The 18,716-nt window shown below is 40.3% G+C and overlaps 1 pseudogene; it reads right to left on the bottom strand.

The window, feature by feature from the left end:
* Window positions 1–9,120: 9,120 nt before the first annotated feature.
* On the bottom strand, window positions 9,121–9,969 carry LOC102920925 (T cell receptor alpha variable 9-1 pseudogene; annotated as a pseudogene).
* Window positions 9,970–18,716: the final 8,747 nt, after the last annotated feature.

Here is an 18,716-nt window from a genome sequence, read left to right as displayed (position 1 = left end):
TAAAATGGTAAGTCTCTGGTTTTGCTTTCTGTCCACATTTTCAAGAATGTCTATCACAAGGTGAGGGCTCTTCCCAGCTTCTTGCTTGTACCAAGGGAAGTATGAGAAAGCACTGCCTGTGTAAGTGCAGTTGATGATGGCGCTGTCTCCCTCTCCAACACTCAGAGTGGAAGGTTGCTGCTCCAGCTGCTCTCCGCGGCTCTCCCCTGCACAGAACGAAAACCAGAAAGGAGGAGAGCAGTCAGACAGTGCTCTGCTGGATAATCTTTGTCCACAATAACTAAAGGAAACTGTATGAAATAGATTTCCCCTGGATATCTAAACATATACACCAAGTGTTTTCCCTTGACCCCAAGTGTTCAACTCACAGTCCATCCACAGGCACAAGAGCAGGAATAAAGCGTGAATAGATGTCTTCATTGTTTTTCCAGCCTGGGATCAGTACAGACTCTCAATCTCTTGCCAAGTCAGCTATTTGTATTTCAAGGTAGTCCCCTTTTCTCTAACAGTTAGAGTAGCTTCTTGTGTTATCTATCCAGCCAGTAAGAAAACAAATGCTTCAGTTCTCTCCTATTCCACCAGAATGCAATGCCATCTTGTGGCCACATCTCTAATTACTGAATGCTGTGAATGAATGTTCTACAAACATAAACAAGTCCAACAAAGTGACCTTAGACCAAAGACTACAATGCAGAGTTAATATGTAGAGATTTGGGGTGGTTCTTTACATACTGCTGGGTCATTATTAGTAAGTTGGAGAAAGGTACATACATGTTCTTGGTTTTGTTTAATGACATTTAAAATAAAAATGTCACTATGATCCATGAACTATGTTCATGAACCCAAATCTTAAACTCATAGTCCATCAATGGCAATAAGAATGGGAATAAAATGTTAATGGATGTCTTCAATATTCTTCCTGCCTGGGATCAATGTAAACTTGTAATCTCTTATTTGCAGTCCCTTATGTACAAATGGAAGAAAAATTTTAATTTTCAGTCAACACTATCGTAATTTTTCTGCTTAGGAAAGGGGATGAGAGGGCATGGCAGAAAGGAAGGATGGCTGGAGTAACAACTAACACTAAGGACGTTTGAAAATTGTGTGTGTGTGTGTGTGTGTGTGTGTGTGTGTGTGTGTGTGTGTGTAAATGAAGTTATTCTACACAGGTAATACTTCTTCCAGAATCCATAGGTATGGGGTACATCTCCCAGAGTTAGTGACAGTCATGGAGACCCATAGAACAATGTAACCTATTTGCCATTGCACTTGGTCACCCACCAGAACTTGAAGACAAGACCACATTGCTGAAGACACCACACACTTTAGTCACAGGACTTAGAGCAATCAAGCCAGTACTAATCAGGAAGCTTCCTCCTTACTGACTCCAAGTCAGTGCAACTCAGACTACTAGGAGACAAAAGTCCACAACAGTCCTAACGATCTGTGAACACTGAGAGCTATGATAATGATTAATATAGCAAAATATGTCCATGGTCATGAGTGCTATAAATGGTAAGGAAGTGGCCAACCTCTTTCTGATTGGATTTCAAGTCTGCTCCCCAGGAGAAAAGTGAATGCCTGGTGCTATAAATCTGTCCAAGAACCTATGCCTGTGGATTTTATAGGCCCCAGGGGAAATTTTACTAGCATTGTTTTTGCTAAATTGACATAGTATCAAATTTCCCTCTACTTTCACCATATCCATAGATTAGTGCAGCAGTCAATCCTAGTTAGAGAAGAGTTCTTGTGCAGCAGATAGTAGTTTTTATTCACCAGCATTAATATATTAGACTCACAACTGGTCAAAGTGTTAAGATTAAGGGTCTGTGAAACACACAGCTAGAACTGTATCATCTATATCACAACATTTCCCAAAGGCTCAGGAAACACAATAGTTTGTATAGAGTGGTTGTAAAAGCCGTAAGTCAGAGATGACTAGTGTCTTCAGGATATTATTATACTTAGGAAGCCATAGTGGTTGTGGTTGCCGGGAACAAGAAGAACTAAATGTGATTAAATCAGTCAACATTGTGACATAGAGTGGGGGGGGGGCTTATGAGCCCCCACCACTAGCTGAGGAGCCATATTAGTGGTTGATTGCTTCTGTGGAAGAGAGAGTCAGTCTGCTTCAGTAATATGACACCTGGTAAGTTGATGATGCTTTTGTGGGTGCCCCACCCCCATTTTTATGTGGACAGCACAAATCCAACTTAAAGAGTAATTAAAAAAAAAAAACTACATGAAGTTTGAAAGAGGTTTGAAGGGAGGACCTGGGGAAAGCTTTTTGGTTTTGTTTGTTTGTTTATTGGTTGGTTGATTGGTTGGTTGGTTGGTTTTATTGAGTCAAGGTTTTTCTGAGTAATCCTGGCTGTCCTGAAGCTTACTGTGTAAACCAGGTTGGCCTCGAACTCACAGAGATTCACCTTCCTCTGCCTTCCAAGTGCTGGGATTAAAGGTGTGCACACCACCACCCCCCCACCCCCCTCCCCGGCGAGACTGAACTTTTAAAAATGTTTGTGTTTCAAACACTGTGGAATTTTAAAGTTTTTCTGTCCATTATATTCTTATATTTGCATGAGATCTTGGGGAAAAATAAGAAAGCATACAGTTTAATAGTAATGCATTTGTGTGTCAAGATGTCATGGAATTCACTTTACTGGTTACTTTTTGTCAAGTTTACACAAGGTAGTGTCATCTGGGAAGAGGAAATCTCAGCTCCATCAGAATGGCCTATGGGTGTGAATATGGTACTTTTTTTTTAAATAATGATTGATCTGGAAGGACCCAAGGAACTGTGAGTGGTACAACTCATGAAGAGTTCGTCCTGGGTCATATAATAAAGCAAGTTGAGCAAACCACAAACAGCAAGCAAGTCAGCAGCGCTACTTCATGCCCTCTGTTTAGTCCCCTACCTCCAGGACCCTGTCTTAAGTCCCTGCCCTCATTTATTTCATGATGAAGGGTAAATTGTGAGTTGAAATAAACCCTTTCCTCCCATGTCTTTGGTCCTGGTGTTCATCAAAGCATTATAAAACAAATTAGAACAGTATCGTCACTGCTCGCCCTGTGTGCAGGGACCATAGCACTCTTTCTCATCTACTACCCCACCACACCCAGCAAATCCAAGTCTCAAAGACTTAATAACTGTGGTGGTGAAGGGGGGATGCAAATTACTCAACTAAAATAGCTCCTGAGAAGCCGAGGTCTGAGAAAAGAGGATAAAAAGGCTAAAATAAAGTAGAATTAATGTTCAGGCAGGAAGAGAATTAGGAAATGCAGAAATGAACAAAACCAAAATATTAATAAAAATTGACAATTTAGCTACAGAAAGAAATAAAACTAAAATTAAGAGAATTCCATATCCTATTTTACTAATCACAGAGGAAAGCACATTTATATTGAATAATTGCTTTTAATTTTTAACACTGGTCTATTTAGCTCCATAGTTTGAAGCATGATTTTTGATGAGTTAATGGCTACACGTTTCTCATTCCTCTAGAATTGCATTTAGGAGAAGGTGGAGAAGCCTCATCATCTAGGATGTATATGATTGCTTTTTTTTATCAGAAATTCTAAGTACACTGGACCATGGAGGAGACTACATTCTTCATATATATATATATATATATATATATATATATATATATATATATATAATGTCATAGCTGGTAAACCCAGAATTGTTCCCTCTCCAAAATGTTTATGTTGAAGCTAAAACCCTAAGAACCTCAGAATGTGACTGTATTCAAAGACATGGCCTTTAAAAAATAATCAAGGCAAAATAAGGTCAGCTCTAATTAAATGAGTATGATGTTCATATAGGAAGTATAGATGAATATCCTCCTAGAAAAGCATGTTTGGACCTAGGGATAAAGGGTCATCTACAAGTCCAGAGGGAGGCCTAAGAAGAAACTAATCCTGTGAACTTCCTGATCTTGGATTGATAGTGTGTAGAAATGTGGAGAAATAAATTTCTGTGGTTGAAGTCTGCCAGTCAGTGATAGTTTTCTATGATAGCCATAGAAAACTATACATTTTAATATCATGCTGTATGAGATCAATTACAAAATCAATTGGCATCATAATCAATCATACATCGAGAAATCTTTAACATTTTCACATTCTATTCCTTAAACCCAATTTGATGCATTTGTTTCCTTGTCTTTGTACTGTGTCTGAAAGCCTAATTATCCTCATAATCTTATTCAGATATTGGGAATGCAGGCTGGATGGCTCAGCAGTTAAAAACACTGGCTGTTTTTCCAGAGGACCCAGGTTCACTTCCCAGCATGCACTTGGCATCTCACAGCCATCTGTAACTGTAGTTCTGGGCAATTTGATGCCCTTTGCTGGCCTCCACAGACACCAGGCTGCACACACTGTGGACAGACATATGTGAATGCAAAACACCCATACACATAGAATAAAAACAAAGATAGAGTACATATTACTTGTATTAGTGACTTTCCTATTGCTGTGATAAAATGTTATCACCAAGACAACTTTGAAAAGAAAGAGTTTATTTGGGGCTTACAGCTTCAGAGGGTTAGAGCCCATGATGGTGGATCAGAGGTGGCAGGCAGCAGGTGGATGAAGCAGCAGCTGAGAGCTTAGATGTTGCTCCACAAGCAGGAGGCAGAAAGAGGGCACACCAGGAATGACACCAGCAGTATTAAAGCTAAGAAGTTCTGCCAGGCATTGTGCCACATGCCTTTAATCCCAACACTAGGGAGGCAGAGGCAGGTGGATCTCTTTGAGTTTGAGGCCAGCTTGGTATACATAGCAAGTTTCAGGACAGCCAGGACTACATAGAGAAACCCTCTCTCCAAAAACCAAACAAACAAATGCTGTGGGAGGTTTTGCATGCTGTAAATATGTGTTGCTCTGATTGGTTGAAAATAAGATGTTGATTGGACAGTAGCCAGACAGGAAGTATACGTGGATTAGCAGACAAGGAGAACTGTGGGAAGGCTGGAAGGCTGAGAGGAGACGCCAGCCTGCCATCCAGGGAGCAGCATGTAATGGCACACAGGTAAAGCTATGGAACATGTGGCAACATACAGATTAATAGAAATGGGCTGAGTTTAAACGTAAGAGCTAGTAAGTGGTAGGTCTGAGCTAATGGCCAAGCAGTTTTAATTAATATAAGCTTCTGAGTGATTATTTTATATATTATTATACATGTCATATTATATTATATTATATTATATTATATTATATTATATTATATTATATTATATTATATTATATTGTATTATATTATATTTATATTATATTATAATTATAATTATATTATATTTTATTATTATATTATATTATTATTATATTATTATTATATTATAGTGTATATTATAATCACTACAGGGTCCGTGGGTCTGGGCAATACCAGAGAAAACTTCAGCTACAAACAAACAAAATTATAGAGAAAATGATATTTTTTTTCAGATAAAATAATGACAATATGGTGAAAGCCCTCTGTAAACCAACAATGAAGCAAGTTCTTCCAAAGTTAGAATTTGGTTCTTTTTGCATACTGTCTTTTAAATTATGGCTTTACACACAATAGGCACAAATAATTGCATTTGTTTAACCCAAAACTGGTAGTTTTGTCGTAACAATATTGGATTTTACTATATGTTTCCTAGTTCGACAAATATTTGGCAACACAAAAAATGAATGGCAATTCATAGAAAGATAATGATAAAAAACAAATCACTTTTTTAAGTGGAAAATTTTGTACTTAATATTAAAAATATGTGTCTATGTATAAAAAAATTATTTAGAACTATGTAACTATAAACTCAGGTACAGGGGAAGAGGACTAAAACCCCAGCTTGTGCAAGATTAGACAGGATAAGTGCCTTCCAAATCTGAGTTCAAGCTTTGCCTGCCCAGCAAAACTTGTCTAGGGAAGAAAAGACAGATAGATAGACAGACAGATAGACAGACAGACAGATAGATAGGTAGATAGATAGGTAGATAGATAGCACAATGGGGTGTTACTCGGTTGTTAGATTAAAAATGACATCATTAAATTTGTAGGCCAATGGATGGAACTAGGAAAACAAAAAACAAAAAACAGAAAACATCCTGAGAGAGAAGCAACCCAGACCCAGAAAGACAAAGATGGTATGTGCTCTGTGGGAGCTCAATTTCAGGTTTCCTAGTGGCTTTACCCAGCAGGTCTGCATAGAGAAGATGATTGGACCACAGACTAAGTGCAGTTGTCTGAGATGGTCTGCACTGGGCTGTACTGGTGGAGGTCTTTTGCTCCACTCCTTGGCATTTCTATAAATACCCTAGGGCAGAGACACTCAGGGCCCGATAGAATGGGTTCTAGGCACTTTCGAGGGTAACCTGTATTTTCTATCTGTTTCTCCCCCCACTAAATCCTTCTATCTAATATTTCCTGCTGCTCCTACTGAAGAGCACTCTGGAAAAATGTGGGTGTGGTGGGTAGCCCCCCAACAGTACTTGTTTGTAAGTGAATATTAGCATTAAAGTAAAGGATAATCATTCTACACTCTACAAACCCAGAGAGGCCAAGTAACAAGGGGTACTCGAGAGGGATGATAGGATTTCCCTGGGAAGGGGAAATATAATAGATTTTGTGGGTGGACTGGGGGCAGGTAGGGGTGGGAACAAGAAGGATCAGGTGAAGGAGGAAAGGACACATAGAGAGAGGTGGGGTACTGAGAGAGACAACTGGAATTGGTGGGCATTTAGAGAACAATATGGAAATCTAGTGCAGGGAAACTGCCTGTAACCTAGAAGGGTGACCCTAGCAAGGACTCCTAGTAATGGAGGATATGGAGCCAGAACTGGTCTCCTTGTAACCAGGCTGGTCACTCAGTGGTGGAATTGGGACACCAACCCAGCCACAAGACCTTCTACCCACAACCAGTCTAACCTGCAAGATGCTCTAGGGCAATGGTGGCTCAGTTTGTGGGAGTGGCCAACCAATGACTTGTCTAATGTGAGGCCCACACCACAGGGAAGAGCCCATGACCGCCACTGCCTAGATGGCCAGGATCCAGACGCTGGATAGCTCAGAAACCTAGGGTAGAACCTAACATGACTGACCCTCACCCCCACCCATGCACGGACACACATGCACACCCCCCCCAAAAAAATGCAATGAAATGATTCTTAGTGGTATTCTGCTATACTCATAGGAACAGTGCCTAGCCCAGTTCTCATCAAAGAGGTTTCCTCCTGCTGCTGATGGGAGCAGATACTGAGACTCACAGCCAAACATTAGGTGGAGATCGGGAAACCTTGCAGAAGATGGGGAGGAGGGATTGGAGGAGTCAGAGTGGTTGAGGACACCATGAGAACACAGCCCACAGAATCAACTACGCAGGACTCATAGGGGCTCACAGAGACTGAAGTGGCATCCATGGAACCTACATGGTCTGTGCTAGGTCTTCTGCATACATGCTGTGATTGTTTAGTTTCCTTTTTTTCTTGGAATACTAATGATGAGAATTGGGTGTCTCTATTTGCCTACTCATGAACCTCTTTTCCTTCCACTTGGTTGCCTCATTCAGCCTTGATGTGAGGATTTATGCAGAGTGTTATTGTATCTTGTGCTGTGTTCATTTCATAATCACTGCGAGGCCTGCTGTCTACCGAAGGGAAACTGAGGAGAAGTGGATCTGAGGGAGAGGAGATACTAGGAAAAGGGGATGAAGGTGAGGCTTTGGTGTGCAAGTATTGTGTGAGAGATTATATTTTTTAAATAATAATAAAGATAAAAAAATAGTGATGTGATTATACATTCTGTTTGGCACTGCCTCAGCAGGTACATGATTAGCAAACATTTCCTTCAACTTTGGGATTTTCTGTTCACTTTATCAATGGTGCACTTTAATGCATAGACATGTTAGTGCTAAGACTATGGCTCAGTAGAGCACCTGCCTTGAATTCAAGATGCCTGCGTTTAGTTCCTACCACTGACAAAAGTAAAAAAATGATTGTTATACTTTGAGTCTGGGATCCCTTTTGGTCTTTTGTAATACACTACAGAAAGAAGGAATCCTTCCTTCCATTAACAGGTAAATACCCATCATTTGTCCCCAGTTTTCTTTGAGGATTATGAGTCTCTTTGGAATAGTTGTCCACTCTATCTAATTCATAGCCTATATTAAGTTTCAAGTCCACCACAATCCAAGTTTCTTTCTCCTAACAATGTCACCCAATTCCCCTGGTGCTTAACTCTTCTTAAGTCTTCTTCATTTGACCTGTTACCAGAATTGAGAACACTCATCCCTTCATCTTAACTCACTTTTTCCCCAGGACCAAAGCACTCAAGATTCAGCATCTTTTTCCTCCATGCAGATCACAGCCACTGACCTAGTGCACTGAAAAAAAAAAAACCACTAGAAACAGAAGGAAGATGCTACAGAATATGATATATTTTGGGGCAAAAGAATAAAGGAAGCCAAATAAAAATGTCATGAACGTATTTCCTCCGAGATTTCTACTTCTAAATTCAGTCAAATGTAAGAATCTTTAGGAATAACAAGTAAACCATCTGACCTAGAGAGGAAGGATAAATAAACCATTTCTTACTGCACTTTACCAGGAAGATATGGAGCATGCGCAGCCATATAAGCCATGATAATTCCACTAATGATATGAGTTGGATTCAGGGAGATAAGAATTATAGGGGATGATGAACACATAAACAGTTTAGTTCAGCAAGAGATTTGTATTTAAGAAATCACAAATTCAGACTAGTAAGGTGGGTGATGCCTATAACTCCAGCCCTTTGATGGTGCAGGCAGGAAGAAAAGGAATTCAAAGCCAACCTCAGCTTCATAAGGAAGGAGTTCAAGGCCAGCCTGAGCTACTGGAAATTCCAACTCACACACACACACACACACACACACACACACACACAAGTCATCGTGGTGTGTGACTCTTTTCACTCTTTCTGGTCAAGCCTAAAGTAAGGCATGCTCACTCCCTGTTCTCCTAATGTGTTCTTAGTGTTAATTTGCAAGGTTTACACTGCAACAGTGCCTGGGTGTGTGGTGAGTGTCAACAATAGCAGACCTGCATGGGATCCCTAAATGAGTGATCTCAGACACACTCAGCATCAGGCCCTGCTTCTCAGAGTTTGTGATCAGCTCCCCCTGCAGTGTGTGACACTATGTGACTCAGAGCACAGTAGTACACAGCCGAGTCAGACTCTTGGACCGAGGCTTTCTGCAAGTGGAAGGAGGTGGATCCTTCATCATAAGTAGCTTCAAAACCTCGGCTGCTTCCCTTCAAGTTGGCCTTGGAGACTCTGAAGAGGAGCTGTGGACCTTCTCCGGGATACTGGACATACCAGAACAGGGCTGGGTACTGTTTGGTTTCATATGAACAGTTCACAGTCAGAGACGTCCCTTCAGAGATTGTGACTCGACCTTCCGTCTGTGTCACTGAGTCTCCATTGCTCTCTCCTAAAAAGAGAAATTAATAACAAAAATTATTGTGGGCTAGCTTGGTGGTGATATGTATTCTGCCTTATAGGAAAAATTGTCCTTAGAATTTACATCAATATCATAGAACAAGACAGAAGCTCCACATGTCATTCCACTTACCAAACATTAAGAAGAGTACAATCGCTAGTCCAGGGAAAGAGTTCATTTTCTGAGCCACCCAAGTGTGTGAATCTTAATTTCTTAAGTTAGGAAATGTTAAGGTTATAGGGAAAGGATGAATGTGAGCTGAGAATTAAACAGGAAATACGTGTGTGCTAGGTAGATGCACCATCCCCCAACCCCTGTTTTAGGCAATTTGCTAAGCTCAGAAGATTGTTGACCTACATTCTCAAAAGTCAGTGATGGAGTACTACTCTGGGCTCTTTTATTTTGTCTCACACCTGGTAGCTATTGGATGGTGCTTCTGTAATCTGAAGAATAGTTGTGATAGGCTTATTTGCACCTTGTACATTGTCTTACCTGGGAATGCCATTTCATGCCATTTCTAAGTTTCTTATGTAGCCAGTTTTGGCCATGTGGTAATCCACTGGAAAAATCACACAAGTAAGGAATGCCAACACATGTTTAATCACTACCAGATGACTTTGGAGAAAATAAACAACCTTTTTCCATTTTATTTCCCTACATTGGACAGATGTCACAAACCTAAAAGATAGCTAACAGATACTTCTTAAATTAATAAATTAATGCTGTTTGTGTAAAGGAATATTTGAAATAGCCATTTGTTTCACATTTGAAACATTTATCATAAGAAACTTAAATTAATAAAAGTTTTTCAAAGAAAAATGACAATTTTATATTACATATACATTATTAAAATTTTTAAATATTATGGGATCAGTGACCAGATGTCTATATACCACAGATAGAGCACCAATGACAGACCAAAGTAATGATTCCACAGAAGTTCAACTTGGAGAACCGATAAGTTTATTTAGGTTACTTACAGGAGCATGGATGATCTAAAGTCAGTCAGCTACAGTCCTCCCCAGCATCTCACAGGTTTGTGTTCAGCTCCCCCTGCAGCCTCAGACACTGTGCACTCAGAACACAGAAGTACACAGCCGAATCGCTCAGGTGCACAGAGGCTTTCTTCAGGTGGAAGGAAGATTTACTCTTCTGAAACTCAGCCTCAAATCCATTCACTCCATGAACCACAGGATCTCCTGAAAAGTACCTGAGGAGAAGCTGGAGGCCTTGGCCACGGTGCTGCATGTACCAGTAGAGGTAAGGAGTTCCACTGTAGGAATAGTTGCATCTGAGCTCCACCGAGTCTCCTTCGAAGACAGTGACATGAGCATCAGGCTGGGTAACTGACTGTGCTTGAACATCTCCTGGAAAATCAATGATAAATCAGTAAATGTGATGGAGAAAAATATTCTTACTAAAATTCAAGTGACAAAAACAATGAATCATGTGCATCTACAAACGATAAGGATATTTTACTCACCCAGGAAAAAATGTATCCCCAGGAATGAGATGAGGACCAGAAGCATGGCTGAGCACTGGAAACACCTCTGGTGCCTTTCTGGAAAAGCTTGGCACAAGCAGGAAAGCAGCTGCAGTTCTCAGTTCTTGAAGACAAAGAGCACAAAGTTGTCCAGACACCTTCCTTGTTTAGATAAAATTCTAAAACAAACAAACAAACAAACAAACAAACAAAACGCTGCAGAACTGGTCCTGGTCCTGGGAACTTCCTGGCCTCTGACTATCTTCACTCATCAGTTGTTCTAAGAACTCTACAAGATGCAGGGAGGGACTGAGTTGAAAGTGGGGATCAACTGCAGAAATGGAGGCGGCTAGTCTGTGCAACGTCGCCCTCTGGCGGCCAGTGCAGGATAAAGACTCTGAAGTAAATCCTTGTGTTCTTTCTGTCTACAGCACACCTTGTGTTTCTAAGCTATCCTGTGCTATGTTGAGTCCTAACCTAATGAAAAACAGACCATGAAAAATGGAAGGGCAATTTTATTTTGAAAAAAAAAAAACAATCATATGATAAAGCTATTAAATTTGGAGACCATTACCACTTGAGTATAAAAGCAAAAGCTGCAAGCAGCCCTGCTGCCTAAAACATAGTCAAAACCCAGAGAATGAATCTTTAATGTGTGTTTTGTTGACTCCCGGAAGCCAGAGAAAACTCTGCCTTCCCTGGCATTTCCTCATTAGCATTTTTGTAGAGAGCCAGAACAAAGGAAATCAATTGGAAGTTCAGCATTATCCTTCTGGCCAGATGCTCTTGGGTCTGAGATATCCTTCCCATCTCTCTCTCTGTCTCTCTGTCTCCCTGTCTCTCTGTCTCTCTCTGTCTCTGTCTCTGTCTCTGTCTCTCTCTCCTCTCTCCTCTCTCCTCTCTCTCTCCCATTTTTTCCTCTCCTCTCTACCTCCACCCAACCCTTTGTTTAACTCAGAACAAAGAAATCATTAGCAGTGTGTTTGCCTACAGATTCCTTCTTACAGACAACATCCACACATGCTCTTACAATTCAGATGTGGTGCCCTCTCACTGTGTCCTAGGACAACCATTACTTATGCAGACACATTCAAATCAGACACCCTTGGCTGTATTTTATAAGCCTTTGCTAGCAGTGAGCATCCAATCAAGGGAAGTTCTGGTAGGATATAAAGATAGTGACTTTGGTGAAAAGAAAGAAAAAAAAAAGGATACAAAAAATAGTAGTCTAAGATGTAAACCCTTGCCTTAAAAAATGAAACAAGCTTATCTATTTTAAGAATTATGAAGATTCAGTGACTTCAGATAAGCAGAAATGATAATGCAATATGGAGAAAAGACAGCAAAACCCCAATATCATTCGATCTGGATAGTCCTGGGATGATACAGCATCAAAGAAACAATAGACTGGAACATCTGCAGATGAAAGTAGGCTGACTAATGAAGGTACTTAAAGCACGCACACACACACACACACACACACACACACACACACACACACACACACACACCTTGAAAGGTTTAAGATTTAAGAAAAGAATAAAAGAATATTTACATGAAACATGGACTCCGTAGTAGGAGCAGCAATGAAGCACAGCCCAGAGAAACAGAAACCATGGGAACAGCTGGACCTAGACACATTAGTGTCCAGCAGTTTGAAGTGGGTGGATGTTGAGTAGTCTAATGAGAGCCGAGTTGATGGTGGCCAACAGCATGCCATTCTTCTGAAAGTTTTTTACTTGGGAAATTGCTATATTGCTGTGTTGCATTGGGACACTGGGAGGTACTGTAAATAGAATACACACCAGAATAAAGAGAATAAATAGAATTTAAAAACGCTCTACTGTGTAATCGCCCTTAAATGACACATTTTCTCCATCAACATTTGTATCCACTCCTCATAATATTTCTAAAACATAGTGAGGGACAGAGCAGTAGACACAATTTCACTTAGCAGGGAGAAATGTCCCCCACCTGCATATCAATGCCAGGCTTTGTTTCCAAAGCACAGGACTAACTCTCCAGGTCTGTGTGCATTGTTCATTTCAAGTCCAAACAAACCAGGAAAGCAACAGCTGAAAGAAGAGCCTGTCTCCCTGAATCTTTCCTGGCATGATTGCTACACCAGGAATTTTACTTCATTTTGGGGATGGATGCTTCTATGATGCTGGGCTTTGTCATAATTTAACACATGAACTCTGCAGGGCAGCAATGGAGCCAGTACAGACATCACACATACGTGAGCCAGACACAAGATGGCAGTGCTCCAATGAAGCACTTCCTCCCCCTCCACGGGAAGCATGCTAGACACTGATCCTCAATCAGGAAAAACAGATTTAGACATTTTCACAATGTAGTGACCCTTGACTGAACACATACTGGATGGTACTGTAAGTCCTATCAAGAACCTGTGGCTGGAAGCTCATAGACCCTACAGATAAACCCATTATTTTGCTAAATGAACACAGTATCAAAATGCATTTTAAGTGTGAATCTCATGAATAAGCAGGAAAGAATAGTAAGTAAGGTCACACAATCTCAGCAGCTTAAAAAAATAGCTCTCCCTCATATGTTTATCTTAGCCTGGTCTGTATGTGTACACATGTGAACAGATGTGCAGACCTCATCAGAGAAGGTTCTTTACCTAGGATCTACTTGATGAAGATTCCTGTGGAAAATTACCCAGAAACTGCTAAGATAAGCAGTTAGCTGGAGGGGGTTCTGTGCAAACAAGCAGTTTAACAGAAGCTAAGATAAGCTAGCTGGGACATCTTGACCTAAAAGTGAGTTGGGTATTTTTCCACAGGGCTTCTCATCAAGAAGATCAAATTCTAGTCAAGCCTAAAAAAAAACTGGCCCCTGCAAGAACACAAGATGGAGGATCCTCTGCACTGTCTTAACCTGTCACATTCCCCATTGGTTCTATGGGCATGTGTCAATCATTTCCTTGTCTTGTCCTAGGCGGGAGACACAGATGGTCTTTAAGACCAGAAGCTTAACTGAGTTTACTCTGTTGGATGTAGTTGGCAATGCAGTTGAAGATGCAGGGTTCCACCATTAGCCTGATGAGGATAAGAGTGAAATGACTAATGCTGATAATAAAGTGGGGACCAGGGAAGAGAGACTGATACCAATTATCTGATCTATGTCTCCTTTCTTCCCTCCTTTGAGATTTTCTCAAACAAATCCCTGATTACTTGAAATAGAAACCATAGATCTCTCCTAAAGCTATGTATAATCTTATTTGTTTCATCAAGAAAAGATCTAAGCCTCCTTGGGTTTCCAGAATTACTTCTGCTAGAGTCTACTTGTTTATCTCATCTGGATATGGAGTCTTCTAATATCCCTAAGTCCTTGTAGTGATTTGATTAGGTGTAGCCTCTATAGACTCATGTGTGTGAATGCTTGGTCCATAGGGAGTGACACTATTAAAAGGTGTGGTCTTGTTGGAGGAAGTGTGTCACTGTGGAGGCAGGCTTTGAGTTTTTTATGCTCAAGCTATGTCCATTGTGGTACACTGTCTTCTTCTGCTGCTTACAGATCAAGATGTACAACTCTCAGTTGCTTCTCCAGCAACATGTCTGCCTATATGTTGCCATATATTCCACCATGATGATAATGACTAAACCTCTGAAACTGTAAGCCAGTCCCAATTAAATGTTTTCATTTAAAAGATTTGCCATGGTCATGGTGTCCCTTCGCAGCAATAGAAATCCTAACTAAGACAGTCCTGGTCCACTTGCTTACTTAATTCTTTGAAGTTTGATCACTGACTATAAGGGCCAATGTTCCTATGGCTGTTGCCTGAGCAATACTGGCTCCAATCAGAAGTGGAATGAGGAGAGGTGTGCCTCACTTCTGGTTGAGGCCTGAGGTTCATCTTAAATGTACTCTCTCTTCTTCCCCATCAAATAAGTAAACCTGAGGCAGGATGTGTACTAGTACATATAGAAGGGAATTACTATTTTGGATGTCTTGGAGGAGGCACATTTAGTTAAACCATTTGAGCATGCCCACCAAGGAGACCAGAGGAGAAAGGTAATCATTAATCCTTCTATATTCTTTACCCTTGACAAGGTTCACCCTTTGTGGTCTCAGGGGCCATAAAGTATCCTGCTGATAAGAATTGACCTGGAGAGTGAAATAGCAAACATCAGAGTAAAGTGAATCCTCTAAGCCAAAAGTCCTGGACACCAGACAGGTTCCAGCTCCAAGTAGGACCACAGTGTTAACTTAGGCTTTTCACAGTTACAGTTGTTTTTGTTTTCTGGTGCACTGATGGTCTGACTGGTCCCTTGCCCTATATAGTAGGGGGGTGGGTTGAGGGTTCAGGCACAGTCAGAAATTCTGACCAATTCCTAGCTAGAAGTGATTAAGCAAAGGGTGAACCTTGTCAAGGGTAAAGAATATAGAAGGATTAATGATTACTTTTCTCCTCTAGTATCATGAAAAATACCTTCCAGTATCATGAACACTAGTCAATAGAGGTCAAGGCAACCACTCATCTTCTCCATGTTCAATGAGATATGTAAATGTTTCCTTCAGAATTGTAACTTGCCATCAGTTTGTGGACAACAACTAATAGCCTTGGCAACAGCCTGAGCTGTTTGGGAATTTGATTAGATGTAACCCATTCCTGGTACTGGGAGTTCCACTCAATGGTGAACAGTATCTAGTTGGGGCATTGTCTCTCCTATTATTTGGTGACTCCATTTAGATTTCTTCATATATGTATACATATTAAGAATCTTCTACCATATTAGGTTTCCATACAACCCCTCAAATGGCCCTTAGTGTTAGTTGTCCTTCCCTATATTCTATCCCTTACCCCTTCCTCCCTCCCTTACTTCATCCAATCCTTCCACTCTGGTCTCCCCTCTGTCTCTCCATAACTATATATTCCATTTGCCCATCCTTGGGAAATTTTCAATTTTTGAGTTGCATCCTTAAGTCTTTTATTTATGTTCTCTCTGTTTTTTACTATAGGTACTTAGAGCTTTATAGTTCCCTCCAGGATTACTATCAATGTGTTCCAGAGGTTTGATTGTGTTGTGTTTTCATTTTCATTTAGTTCCAGCAAATATTTTATTTCTTTCTCAATTTCCTCTTTGACCCAATTCAGGAATGAGGAGTTTACTCTTCATGGGTTTGTGTATTTACTAGGAATCTAGTTGCTATTAATTTTGTTTTATTTTATTGTGATCAGATAGGACACATGAAGTTCAATAATTTTAAATGTGTTAAGATTTGTTTTGTTCTATTTCTCTTCCCAGGGAGATCCATGCATCCCAGTCTTGAGCTCTACTTGTTACTCAGTCTCTCTGGGTCTGTGGATTATAACATGATTATCATTTACTTGAAAGCTAATAACCAATTATAAATGAGAACATATCATATTTGTCTTTCTGGGTCTGGTATAACTCACTTGGAATGATTTTCTTCTAGTTCCTTCCACTTAGCTGTATTTCATGTCACTTTTTTAACAGCTAAGTAATGCTCCATTGTGTAAATATACCACAGTTTCTTTGTCCATTCTTCAGTTGAGGGACATCTAGATTGTTTCCAGTTTCTGGGTATTATGAATAAAGCCACTATGGCTTGGGGAGTTTGGAAAGAAGAACAGGAATGATAAGGTGAAGGTGGGATGGAAGGAAAGAGTACAGGGAGGAGAGATAACTGGAATGGGAGGGCATTGGGGAGGTGATGTGGAAAGCTAGTGCAGTAGAAACTCCCAGCATTCTATGAGGTTGACCCTGGTGAGGAGGATCCTCCTAGTAATGGATGATACAAGCCTGAATCAGCCGTCTTCTGTAACCAAGCAACTTCCAGTAGTGGGACTGGGACACCCACCCAGCCACAAAACCTGCAATGTATCCAGCCTGTATGATATTCTGGGGCAATGGAGGCATTCAACTTGTGAGAGTGGCCAAACAATGACTGCTGTAATTTGAGATCCATGCGATGAGAAGTGGTCCAGGCCTGACACTATCTGGACGATCATGAACTGGAGGCTGGATAGCCCAGAGTCCTAGAATAGTTAAAAAATAATAATAATAAAATGGTTCCTAATAATATTCTGCTATACTCATATATTGGTTCCTAGCCCAATTGTCTTCAGAGAGTCTTCCTTGAGATGCTGATGGGAATAGATACAGAGAACCACAGCTAAACACTAGGCAGAGAGAGAGCCCATATTATAGATCTCCATCTGATCCCTGCCTTGGAGCTCAGGGAATGCTATAGAAGAGGGAAAGAAAGAATTGTAGGAACCAGAAGGGTAGAGGATACCAGGAGAACATGGCCCACAGAATCAATTTTGTAGGTCTTGTAGGTACTCACAGAGACTGACCCCACATGGGTCTGCACTAAGTCCTCTGTATATTTTATTCTTGTTAATTTGGTGTTTTGGAGAACTTCTAACAGTGGGAGAAGGGCTTTCTCTGATACTTTCACTTGCTCTTGGGACCCTTTTCATCTAACTGGGTTCCTTCACCCAGCCCTAATAGGAGGGTTTGAGTCAAGACTTATTGTATCTTATTATGCCATGTTTGGTTCATATACCTGGGAGGCCTACTCTTTCCTGAAAGGAAATGGAGGAACAGTGGATCTGGAGGAGAAGGGAGTTGGGGGTTGGGAGACTGAGAGGAGAGGAAGGAGAGGAAACTGCCGTTGGGATGAGAGAAGAATAATTTTTTTAAAAAAACGATTTGTTTTATTTCACAGGACATCAGGACATTCTGGAATTTGAAGAGGTTTCTATGTGCTGCTGAGTTTAATATGTAATCTTTGGAGTCTAAGTGGAATATCCTGTAGATATCTGTTAAGTCCAATTGATGTATGATGTCATTTAATTCTGTTGTTTCTCTTTTTATTTTTTTTTTTTTTGTCTCAGTGTCCTGCCTATTGGAGAAAGTGGGATATTTAAATAACCAGCTACTAATGTGTTGATGTTAATCTGTGTCTTTAAATACAGGACAGTTTTTATGAAATTTGACACCCCTGAGTTTGGTGAATATATGTTTAAAATAGTAATGTCTTCTTGTTAAATCTTCCCTTGATTGAAACAAAGTGTCTCTCTTTTTCTCTTCTAATTGATTCTAGTTTGAAGTCCTGCTGTGGGATGTCCTGTATGCTGTAAATATATGTTGCTATGATTGATTGATTAAAAAAAAAAAAAAAACACTGATTGGCCAGTAGCCAGGCAAGAAGTATAGAATAGTGTAGGCAGGACAAGCAGAGAAGAGAATGCTGAGTAAAAGAGGGCTGAGTGAGGAGACACTGCCAGCCACCATGAGGAGAAGCATGATGTAAGATACCAGTAAGCCACGAACCATATGGCAACTTATAGATTAATAGAAATAGGTTAATTTAAGATATAAGATTAGATAGCAAGAAGCCTGCCACAGCTACATAGTTTATAAGTAATATAAGTCTCTGTGTGTTTAATTGGGCCTGAGCAGCTACAGGAGCCAGGTGGACACAGGAATACTCCAATTACAAAGTCTATTTTATGAGATGTTAGGATAGTAACTCCTGCTTGTGTCCGGGTCTCACCTAATTGGAAATATTTCTGTCTTTGCTTTTGCTCTAAGGTGGTGACTGTACAACTAAGATGAGTCTCTTGTAGGCAGCAGGTACATGGATTTTGTTTCTTGATCCATTTAGTCTGTCTTTTGATTGGCTAATTGAGGCCATCAATATTTGATGTTAATGAAATGTGTGTGTAATTGTGGTCATTGTGTTACTGATTTTAATGTTGTTATTTGTTT

Source organism: Peromyscus maniculatus, chromosome 9 (assembly GCF_049852395.1).
Source record: "Peromyscus maniculatus bairdii isolate BWxNUB_F1_BW_parent chromosome 9, HU_Pman_BW_mat_3.1, whole genome shotgun sequence".
In the NCBI taxonomy this organism is placed as follows: Eukaryota; Metazoa; Chordata; class Mammalia; order Rodentia; family Cricetidae; genus Peromyscus; species Peromyscus maniculatus.
The sequence above is the reverse complement of the archived record's forward strand: the minus strand, read 5'-3'. Positions and strand labels throughout refer to the sequence as shown.